Below are 12,346 nucleotides of genomic sequence, written 5' to 3' on the forward strand. Positions count from 1 at the left end.
GTGACGGCGAGGAAACCTGCATCCCACTGCTTCTGCACTTCCTCTTTAATTTTCATGGCCATCTCGGGTCGAGTTCTGCGCAACTTCTGCTTCACTGGAGGACAATCTGCTCTCAACGGTAGCTTATGCACAACGATATCGGTATCCAACCCTGGCATATCTTGATACGACCATGCAAAGATGTCGACATACTCTTTCAACAATGCTACCATTCTGCTCTTAACACTCGCCTCCAAAGCAGCCCCAATTTTCACTTCTTTTCTGACCTCGTCAGTACCCAAATTCACAACCTCAACTTGCTCTTCGTGCGGCTGAATTACCTTCTCCTCTTATTTCAACAACCTGGCTAATTCCTCCGGCAGCTCACAATCTTCTTCACCTTCTTCTTCGGCATGATAAATCGGATTGTCGAAGTCATATGAGGGTGTAACAGGATTGTTATCAATGAGATCCGGAGAATAATCGCATCTGCATGAATGTTGATTCATGCATTGCTTTAGAACCGGAGCGAGACAAATTGAAAAAAAAAGAAAAAAGAAAAAGAAAATGAAAACATTGCCATTTTTATTTTTGTTTTAAACCGCAAAAATAAATGAAAAACAGGGAACACCGCTTTTAATGAAAAACATCCTTTTATTTATGATGCAAATACTGCAAAATGAAACATGAGGTGGCCCTTACAATGAACCATTACGTTTCGGGAAAAACGTATGGCTTTCATGCAGATAAAATTGAAAACAGAAAATATTACTCTTCAAGTAGAGTGACAGTGATGATCTGTTCGGCCTTCCAGTTCTGGACTTCCATTCCTGGTACGCACGGCTTTATCCATTGATCCATCTCGCAGTCACTGTCAACTTCTTCACTCACCATACAGATGTGATCCGGATCCAGCATGCCAGCACTGGTGAATGTGAATGACGGACGATGTCCTCTACCTTGTCCAGACGAGCCTCGGCCCGGCTGATAACCCACTCCAAATCTATCCTTTTTGGCGGCAATGCCCATCATCTTCCCCCAACCTGGAGCTTCCCCACTCTTCACCACCTAAGCAGCCTGCTTATACGAAGAAATGGACGGTTTCTCCTCTTCTTTGGCAAAAAGAGCATTCTCTACCTTGACGGTTTCGAATGCTTGACTTGGCGTTTCCCATATCTCACCGTCCATTTCCACGTATTTGAACGATGACAAGTGGCTGACGAAGATATCCTCCTCCCCATAGACTATGACGACCTGCCCGTCCCAGATGTACTTCAGCTTTTGATGCAAAGTCGAAGTCACTGCCCCAGCAGCATGGATCCATGGGCGACCCAACAGGCAATTGTATGCCGGCTGAATATCCATGACATAAAATACCGACTTGAACACCTCGGGCCCGATCTTCACCGGGAGCTCCACTTCCCCAAACACAGCCCGCTTCGAACCGTCGAAAGCTCTCACTATCAGGTCAGTGGGCGTCAAAATCAAACCTTCGCAGTCCAGCTTCGCCAGGGCTTTCTTTGGCAACACATTTAAAGACGAGCCGGTATCAACCAACACGTGCGAGAGCACGGCTCCTTTACATTCCATAGCAATGTGTAATGCCCTGTTATGGTTACGCCCATCCACAGTCAGATCAAGATCAGTGAAACCTAGCCCATGGCTGACATTGACATTTGACACCACCGTCTCCAACTGATTAATTGTTATCTCCTGGGGAACATAGGCTCTCTTCAGAATTTTCAGTAAAGCCTCTCTATTCCCCTCGGAGCTCAACAACAATGACAAGATTGAGATCTTGGATGGGGTCTGCTGCAGATGGTCAACAAGCTTGTACTCTGACTTCTTGATGATTCTCAGAAATTCTTTAGCTTCATCATCAAGTTCTTTCTCCGACCCACCAGGCGTCGGTGTCACCACAGGAGTACCTTCATTTATCACTTGTTTTCCTCTTGCCCTGGCTAAAGCCTCGGCCTTTTCTTTCTTTTCTCTCTCCCTATCCCCACTCCTCAAAGCGTCTGGTGCGAACAACCTTCCACTGCGAGTGAAACCACTGGGTCCGGCATTATCCACCTTTGAAATGGTGGCTTCACTTGCAGTTTGATCCTCCAACTTCTCCCCATTAAAGTATACTTCTCCACCATAATGCCACGGCACGACGTCATCTTTGTCATAAGGAATTGGCCCAGGTACCGTGATAGTAACTGGAGCCACATCTACCAGCGTTGACAAATCAACCGGATCGAAGTAGATGGTTATGGTGGAGACATCTTCCTTCCCCGAATCAACCTTCTCAAATCTGAGGCTTCCCTCATCCATCAGCCTCTGGACAGCCTTCCTCAAGGAAACACACCCATTGATAGCAATAGTGCACGCAGCACAACAGTTATCACAGCCCGGGAAGACCCCATTCTTCAACAACTGGCGCTTGACCTCAGCCAACGGAGTCCTCAACTGATCTAAACTCATCAGCCCCACTGTTCTTCCATCCTCAGAAATTGCATTCACCCCCATTTGACCATGTGCAGGCATGGGATTAGCATTCACATTTGGAGATGGAGCAAAGTTGATTGCCTTAGAATCCACCAAGTCCTGAACCACATGCTTAAAAGCTTTGCAATTTTCCACATTGTGTCCAGGAGCACCTGAGTGAAATTCACATTTGGCGTTCTCATCAAAACTGGCCGGCCTCTGATCAGGTCTCAACGGTGCCAACGTCCTCAACTGGACCAACCCCAAGTCTTTCAGCTTCTTCAACAAGAATGAATAGGTCACAGGTGGTCTATCGAATTGACGATCATTCATTCGTCCTCGCACCTGATACCCGACCCTCTGCGGTCTCTGTTGAAACGGTTGTCGTTGCTGTTGCGGTTGTTGATGTTGTTGTTGTGCAGGCTGATTATCAGCAGGAATGGTTACCGCAGCAGTTTGCTGGTAGTAACGATCCCTACTCTGTCCTCTTTGAGCATACACGGCACTGGTATCACCCTCCTTCTTCCTCTGACCATTCCCAAAGGGCTTCTTCGATCCCGATGACGAAGCACTACCCTGGATTTTCCCCATCTTCAACCAACTTTCAATTCTTTCTCCAGCCACCACTATATCAGCAAAGTTAGTAACCGGGCAACCAACCATCCTTTCTGCAAATGTCCCCTGAAGGGTACCCATAAACAGATCTAACATCTCTCGGTCTACCAACGGAGGTTGGACCCGGGCAGCCAGCTCCCTCCACCTCTGGGCATATTCTTTAAACCCCTCATTAGGCTTCTGAGACATACCCTGCAGTTGGGTACGGCTAGGAGCCATATCAGCGTTGAGTTGGTATTGTTTAAAGAATGCATCTCCAAGATCTTGCCAACTCTTAATGTCAGAAGACTTCAACTTAGTGTACCATTCCAAGGACCCTCCAGACAGACTGTCCTGGAAGAAGTACATCCACAGCTTCTGATCCATTGTATAAGCAGAGATCTTGCGGACGAAAGCCTGGAGGTGAGTTTTCGGGAAAGAACTCCCATTGTACTTGTCAAATGCAGGCGCTTTGAACTTTTGTGGGATCACAATCCCCTCGACCAACCCCATATTTGACATATTAACAAACCCCAGAGTAGCATGGCTTTCCAAGGCCCTTATCTTCTCCGCCAGCACCTGAATCTCTTTATTTGGCGGTTGAACACCATATTGGCCAAATTACTCATTCAACATGGAGAACTGATCTGCTTCTCTGTCCTCCTCTCTATCCTCTTCAGCCCCAAAGAAAGGAGGAAACAGATTGTCCTTCAAATTATTGCCCACCAGACCTGGTCTACCGCTTGTGGCAGCACCAAAACCACCCCCATTGTTGATCACTACGCTAGCAGTTGGCTTCTTCCCGAGATCTCCTCCATCCCTGGAACCACCAAGGCCATGGTTAGAGACACCTTCTAAATTGACACCACTGTTAGCAGCCGAAGCCCGCTCGAGCTTCTCCACTTTATCAGCAAGTGCTTTCTGCCCGACGGCAAACCCTTGCATGACGTTGATCAGTTCATTCATCTTTTCCTTCGGCTCGAGAATACCTGTATTGGGTAGATCCATCAGCCTAGGTGTGTTGCGTCTGGTAAAATATCTGTGTGGACGTGTTGTATGCAAGGGAATGATTCTACGCGCACGAGCAATGATTCCTGAAACAATCAAGCACGTTAGAAACTGACACCTGCAAAATAGAAGACAAGTTATTATGATTATGCATGAATGCAATGTCTATCCATATGAGGAACACTCTGTCTTTCGATCCTGGCTTCATCTAGAGAGATAATAATCCGGCAGCAATATTCTGACATTCATCATTTGATTTCATCATACAGGGCAGAGATATATGATTTAGCAAAGATATCACCCAACCATGTGTGTGCCATGTGAGCGAAGCAGGAAAGCAAATAAAGCTTGAAGATGGATCACTGAATGAAAACAACCATTGCATATCAAAAGGGCACCATATGTGCGAGAGTCATACATCAAGTCTGATATAAATCAAATATAATTCTCCAGAATCAGAAAGAAAATACAAACAAGTGAATTCCGTCAACAGGCCTGACGGTAATCCAACACAAATAAGAAAGGTCTACACTGAAGGAGGTCCCACAGAAGGCCCTACATCATCAACCATCTTGGTAAACTTCACCGCGAACCTAAGCTCAGTGTTCTCCTGCTGCAATCTCCCTATCTCCTTCTGGTGAATCTTCATCTGTCTGAAGTAATGATCCCTCTCAGCAAGATAGTGATCTCTCTCGGCAATGATCTTCGCTTTCTCCGCTTCCCACTCTATAGCAAGGACTTTGGCTCTGGCATCTCTCTAATCCCTCACAAGGATTTATCTCCTCTTCTCATCTTCAATGACCTTCGAGGCTCTAGCAAACTTCTCCTTAGTGATGTCGTGCTCCCTTGTAGACGACTCCAAGGCTTGGCTGACCTTGCGATAATAGGCAGTGTCTATCTCAAAGCGCTTCACCTCAATGGCATGTCTCTTATCCTGATCTTCTATTCTCCCTTTGATTTCCTGATTAGCCATCTGAATTCTAGCAACACTCATTTCCATCTCAGTCTTCTCTGCTTGCAGCTGATCTCTGGCTTTCTTCATCTCAAGGAACTCTTCCAGGCATACAGAAGAACGTGGCCCCTCAATCAAAGGACACCAAGGATCACCTCCAGGAAATGGTAGATGCGTGAGCTCAATCCTCTTCCTAAGCCAATCATCAAATGGAGGAAAAGACCTATTATTAACCTTGCCAAAAGGAACCTTTCCCTTCCTCTGAATGTCACGCCACTCATCAGACACTTGCCTCAGCCTTGGCAGATTGCCCTCAATTGGGAAGTAGAAAGACTCCTGAATCTCTCACCCGAGAGGGGGACCCTCCACAGCAAATCCCATCTGTCTCCTAAGAAGCACCGGGTTGTAATTAATGCAACCTTGAACTCCTATAAGAGGTACATTGGGAAGACTCCCACAACTGTAAATAAAATCTCGTCCAGCCATACCATTATGAGTCCAAGCTATGTCCTTGGCCCGCAAACCCATCAACCTGACTGACCACTTGACAGTAGGGTCAAGAAAATCAAAGGCACCCCTAGAAGGCAAATACCCCATGAACCACTTGTACAACAGCTGAGCACAACATCGGATCAATCCACCACGCCGTTTCTCGTTCCGATTATGGACCGAGTAATAAACATCCCCAACCAGGGTAGGAATAGGATTCCTCTGCATAAACAATCTGATAGCATTAATGTCCACAAAGTTCTTCTGATTAGGAAACAGGATGGTCCCATAGATGCTCACAGCAATCAAGGCACAGACGGTCCTCCAATTACCCACAACATCATGCTCCTTGGCTTTAGCCTCCAAGAAACTCAGATGAAAACCAGGCAACTTTCCCTTCTCCTTCAAACCCCCCTTTGTCACCTCCGGGCTCAAATAAAGAGCACGAGAGATCTCAGCAACATCAGGCTCCCCCTTAGTGGCATAGAAAGGAATCTGATCTCTGATCGGAATACCCAGGATGCTGGCATAGTCCTCCATCAAGGGTCCCAACAAGTAATCCGGGCACACGAAGCATCTCAAGCCCGGGTCATAGAACTGGAGAAGAGTATGAATGGCGCTCCTATCACTGTCCGTGAGCCTGAAAACCAACTTCAGAATACCACCGTATGCCTCACGGAACATCCCCACATGGTCAGGGGTAATCAATGCTATCATATCTCTCAGCACACCAACCTCTGGATCGAAGAAACTGTAGACGACGTCATCCTTCAAGCCGGTCCTCATGTCTAGATCAAAGAAGTCTCTCAACCAAGATCTCAATCAAGAATGTCCCCTGCATATGGATAAACATGAGTTAGATGCAGATAAATGCAAAATGTGAATGATGCTGATGTATGAATGCAATGCATTGTGCCATCCTCCAAGTCATCTGAACATCCACATCACTGAGTTACGACCTCTAAACTGATCACAACCATCTGAAGTACTGAGCAACCCACAAATCCGACTTGGGGTTCCGAAATAAACGAAACTGAAGTATACATCACCATCATCACCAGAGATCCTCTGAACCAACCCAGGGAATCCTGAAATAAACGGATCCCCACAGATAAATACCATGGACAGAACTCCGGCGTCTCAGAAATAAATGTCCATAAATCCGACTTATAAATAAGACTCTGATCAAAAACTGAACCTCTAGTCACCATCAAAGTCACCATCAGAACATGCATCTGTAAGAATCAACCCTCCCCTCACAGGTGAATTCTAATCAGGTCATCCTAAGGCGGATAATGATCTCGACAATCGGGCAAAGATACTCAACGGGTTTGCCCTTTCGGGTGTGCCGTTGTAGCTCTTTTAAAATCGTCTAAACCAAAGATCCGGGAAAGAACGGTCACCGAAGTCACCAGCTCAGATGAGGTAACTCAACCAAAATGGATACTCCACAAAGGAAGAGTTCTCTCAAAAGAACCTCGTCCGGCTTGTGGTATGTCACGTCGCCAAAAACATGTTGACCTAACATGAGAGGCAACATGAGACCACGTTAATCCTAGGTGTATACTCGGGCCTGGGTTTTAGCCCCACTCAGAACACCCACCCCAAATCGGAGGAACCAACCTGTACAGAAGACAGCACAATGATAGTATGATGCATGCAAACATTTATGCAAATATATACACAACATAATAATCAAAAATGCCATAAATAGAGCAACACAAGCAACCTAAATTATCCTAGAGAACGCTAGGAGAGACTCGCTTAGGGAAGATGGACCAGCCAGAGGTCAACTTCTCCTATTTCCCCAGCAGAGTCGCTAGCTGTCGCATCCGCGAAAAACAACCGGCGGGAAAAAGCAAAACAAACAGAGCCGCCACCGTGCGTTATTTATCCCAAAAGAGGGAAAGGAAACGCTCGAAGTAAACCTGGAAAGGAAATGGTCTTACGACCGGAGATTGCAAGGATCGGGAGTCGGTTACGCAAGGGAAAGGTATTAGCACCCTCTCACGTCCGTCGTACTCGACAGGATCCACGCTCAAAAGAATAGAAGAAAGGTTGCTAAACACTGCTCAAAAGAATGCACACACACACTAGAACAAGACACAGATGGAAGAAGAGGGGAACGGGCTCGCTAGGATATCGCATCCTATGCCTACGTATCTCATTTGGAATGAGAATCAGAGCTACCGTAGTTCGGCTCACGCACGCCGAAACAAAATACACACACAAGAAACCGACTGCCAATCGCTGGGCTTACGTCAGACTCCACACAAACAGGAAAACATGGAAACCGATTGCCAATCGCTGGACTTACATCAGACTCCGAACCAACAAACACACATTGGAAACCAACTGCCAATCGCTGGACTTACGTCAGACTCCACACAAACAAACACCAATAGGATACGGAATGCCAATCGCTGGTCTTACATCCATCTCCTAACACACACAAGAAGGTTAACAACCAAACAAGTTAATAGGGAGTCTGGCACTCGAGCCTAATAACTGTCAAGCAAACACACTAAAAAAGAAAAAGGGTGCCCGGAGAGATCTCGCACGATCTCCTGCCTACGTACCTCATCTGGTATGAGGATCAGGGCAACGTAGTTCCCCTTAACAGGGGAGAAACTTTCTCCTAACCAAAGACTGGGAAATGACAAACTAAAAGGGAGACTGACTCGAGCCTAATAGTTATCATGTAAATTCACCATGGTCCTAGGTTAAGGTTTCTATCTAACAAGCACAGGCAGCAAGCTATCCTAAACAGCACAAGGAAACACATACAAGCACAAAAAGCAAGCACACACACTATATGCAAACAAATGGGCTCATACAAGGTTAGGCTGTGAAACACAAGCCAACTGGAATTGGGTGTAGTTAGCTCTTAACCCTAACATTGAGAGTTAGGGTGAAGCAGATGAAATGGGAAGTGAGGGTAAGACCTCACATCTCTTATCCCTGGCCTGGGAGAGCTTCAGACAAATGAAAGTGTGGGAGTTCAGAAAGTTGGAACTCTTCTCCACATATGACTGACACAACAAAGATCTTGGGTTAATATCCACAATGCATCAACACAAGGTGTGAGCAAAGTGGATGACGCACTTAATTGCAAGAGATGGATTGCACATCTCTCTTATCTGCCAATTGCCTCATAAGAGAACTTTTCCTGCTTGGCACAAAAATAAACAAACACAAGCATTGCCTCTTAAGGAGGGCTTCAGACAGGTGCCTGCCCACATAACAGGACAGGTCTTCCAGACTACATGAAGTCAGACAATCACAACAAGCACATGTGTGACACAAATTGTCACACCAAGTTAGCATAGGCATAAAACAGAGATGGATCATGATAAAGACCTCAAACCAAAGCCAAAACAACACTCAACATGTCTATAAATAGTGTGCAAAATTTCACATTCATTGGATAAGGAACAAGCATTTCATGATCAAATGAAATTCAAGACAATTTTGAAGCTCAAATGTGACTAACCAGAATGAAAAATCTCAATTAAATCAGAAATGAATCAAAAAATTCCAACAAAAATCATGCGCATTCACAACATCTATAGAATGCATCATACAAAAAATCAAGGCAATTGGATATCATTTGACATGGAAAACTCATCAATCAAGTTGAACATCACAAGGTGTGACACAAATTGTCACACCTAACTTAGCACATTCATAAAACAGCAATGGTAATTGATAAAAATACCAAATCAACACCAAAATGTCAAGCAATGAGTCTAGTTATAGCATGCAAAATTTTAGAATCATTGGATAAGAATCAAGCATTTCACAAATGATATGGCAAGGCAAGGTCAAGAATGCACACATGTCCAAACATCCTAGCACCAAAAATTATCCAGCCGCGCACAATTTATGGAAAAATGATCAAAACATAATAGACAGAAAATGCAACACAATGCAAAAAATCCCATAATTTTTGGATGAGTTTTCAATTTAATATGAATTTGTGAAGTTGAAGAAAAAATAAAAAAAAATGAATGGAACAAAGCATGAAATGTGAAGGAATAAGGAAAACAAGGCAAATGTGAAATGCTTCCAGCCAGGTTCGAACCATGCACACATTTAAAATACATAGCGCGCCAAGCAAAACGACTGTGTTTCACCAGGCCAAACCCTAAGCGCGCGCGTAATACATTCAAAAAAATCCGCAGGAAATCACGATGAACTCGCAGCAAAATCCACATGTAAGCTATGCGTTCCGCAGGAAAAAACGCAGGAAAACTGGACAGGCTATGAATCATGAAGAACACGATGAATATCTTCATCCTATTTTCCAGAATTTGCTCAAACGTTCCAGAAATCAAAAACATGCACATCAATCCACTCATCATTCATCATACAACAAGATCTATGAACATTTCATGAGAAAACACCTAAACACCATGGATCGAAGGAATCAAAGTTCATCATCAAAACTTTAAATGCACGGATCTTCATGGATATAGCATCATTTTTCTTGATTCAAAGTGCAGATTCATCACCATTCTAAGATCTACAAGATAGACATAATGATTTTGAGAATTAAAGAGGTCGAAAATGTAACCTCTTGATGAGCAACACTTGAAATCACGTGTTTCCAAGCTTTTCCACGCCTCAATCCTCTTCCAGTATGCTTATTGAGATGGATGATGATGAAATGGAAGCTTAACAATGCATGAAACGAACTGAATCTCCAACTGCCATGAAAGCTTCAAACTATGAACATGAACTCGAATGCAGTGATTTCCTCTGTTTCCACGTGCAAAGGCTCTCAAATATGCTCCATGATGATGAATGAATCAAGAAAAAGTTCTTGTGTTTGAAGGACATCACACAAAAAATTAGAGGCATTGGACATCATTAGGCATGGCAATCACATAGCATGAGTCAAGACAATCACAACAAGCACATGTGTGACACAAATTGTCACACCAAGTTAGGATAGGCATAAAACAGAGATGGATCATGATAAAGACCTCAAACCAAAGCCAAAACAACACTCAACATGTTTATAAATAGTGTGCAAAATTTCACATTCATTGGATAAGGATCAAGCATTTCATGATCAAATGAAATTCAAGGCAATTTTGAAGCTCAAATGTGACTAACCAGAATGAAAAATCTCAATTAAATCAGAAATGAATCAAAAAATTCCAACAAAAATCATGCTCATTCACAACATCTATAGCATGCATCATACAAAAAATCAATGCAATTGGATATCATTTGACATGGCAAACTCATCAATCAAATTGAACATCACAAGGTGTGACACAAATTGTCACACCTAACTTAGCACATTCATAAAACAGCAATGGTAATTGATAAAAATACCAAATCAACACCAAAATGTCAAGCAATGAGTCTAGTTATAGCATGCAAAATTTTAGAATCATTGGATAAGAATCAAGCATTTCACAAATGATATGGCAAGGCAAGGTCAAGAATGCACACATGTCCAAACATCCTAGTACCAAAAATTATCCAGCCGCGCACAATTTATGGAAAAATGATCAAGACATAATAGACAGAAAATGCAACACAATGCAAAAAATCCCATAATTTTTGGATGAGTTTTCAATTTAATATGAATTTGTGAAGTTGAAGAAAAAAAATTAATGGAACAAAGCATGAAATGTGAAGGAATAAGGAAAACAAGGCAAATGTGAAATGCTTCCAGCCAGGTTCGAACCATGCACACATTTAAACTACACAGCGCGCCAAGCAAAACGACTGCGTTTCACCAGGCCAAACCCTAAGCGCGCGCGTAATACATTCAAAAAAATCCGTAGGAAATCACGATGAACTCGCAGCAAAATCCACATGTAAGCTATGAGTTCCGCAAGAAAAAACGCAGGAAAACTGGACAGGCTATGAATCATGAAGAACACGATGAATATCTTCATCCTATTTTCCAGAATTTGCTCAAACGTTCCAGAAATCAATAACATGCACATCAATCCACTCATCATTCATCATACAACAAGAATCTATGAACATTTCATGAGAAAACACATAAACACGCATGGATCGAAGGAATCAAAGTTCATCATCAAAACTTTAAATGCACGGATCTTCATGGATATAACATCATTTTTCTTGATTCAAAGTGCAGATTCATCACCATTCTAAGATCTACAAGATAGACATAATGATTTTGAGAATTAAAGAGGTCGAAAATGTAACCTCTTGATGAGCAACACTTGAAATCACGTGTTTCCAAGCTTTTCCACGCCTCAATCCTCTTCCAGTATGCTTATTGAGATGGATGATGATGAAATGGAAGCTTAACAATGCATGAAACGAACTGAATCTCCAACTGCCATGAAAGCTTCAAACTATGAACATGAACTCGAATGCAGTGATTTCCTCTGTTTCCACGTGCAAAGGCTCTCAAATATGCTCCATGATGATGAATGAATCAAGAAAAAGTTCTTGTGTTTGAAGGACATCACACAAAAAATTAGAGGCATTGGACATCATTAGGCATGGCAATCACATAGCATGAGTCAAGACAATCACAACAAGCACATGTGTGACACAAATTGTCACACCAAGTTAGCATAGGCATAAAACAAAGATGGTTCATGATAAAGACCTCAAACCAAAGCCAAAACAACACTCAACATGTCTATAAATAGTGTGCAAAATTTCACATTCATTGGATAAGGAACAAGCATTTCATGATCAAATGAAATTCAAGGCAATTTTGAAGCTCAAATGTGACTAACCAGAATGAAAAATCTCAATTAAATCAGAAATGAATCAAAAAATTCCAACAAAAATCATGCGCATTCACAACATCTATAGCATGCATCATACAAAAAATCAAGGCAATTG

This window comes from Lathyrus oleraceus, chromosome 2 (genome assembly GCF_024323335.1).
Source record: "Lathyrus oleraceus cultivar Zhongwan6 chromosome 2, CAAS_Psat_ZW6_1.0, whole genome shotgun sequence".
In the NCBI taxonomy this organism is placed as follows: Eukaryota; Viridiplantae; Streptophyta; class Magnoliopsida; order Fabales; family Fabaceae; genus Lathyrus; species Lathyrus oleraceus.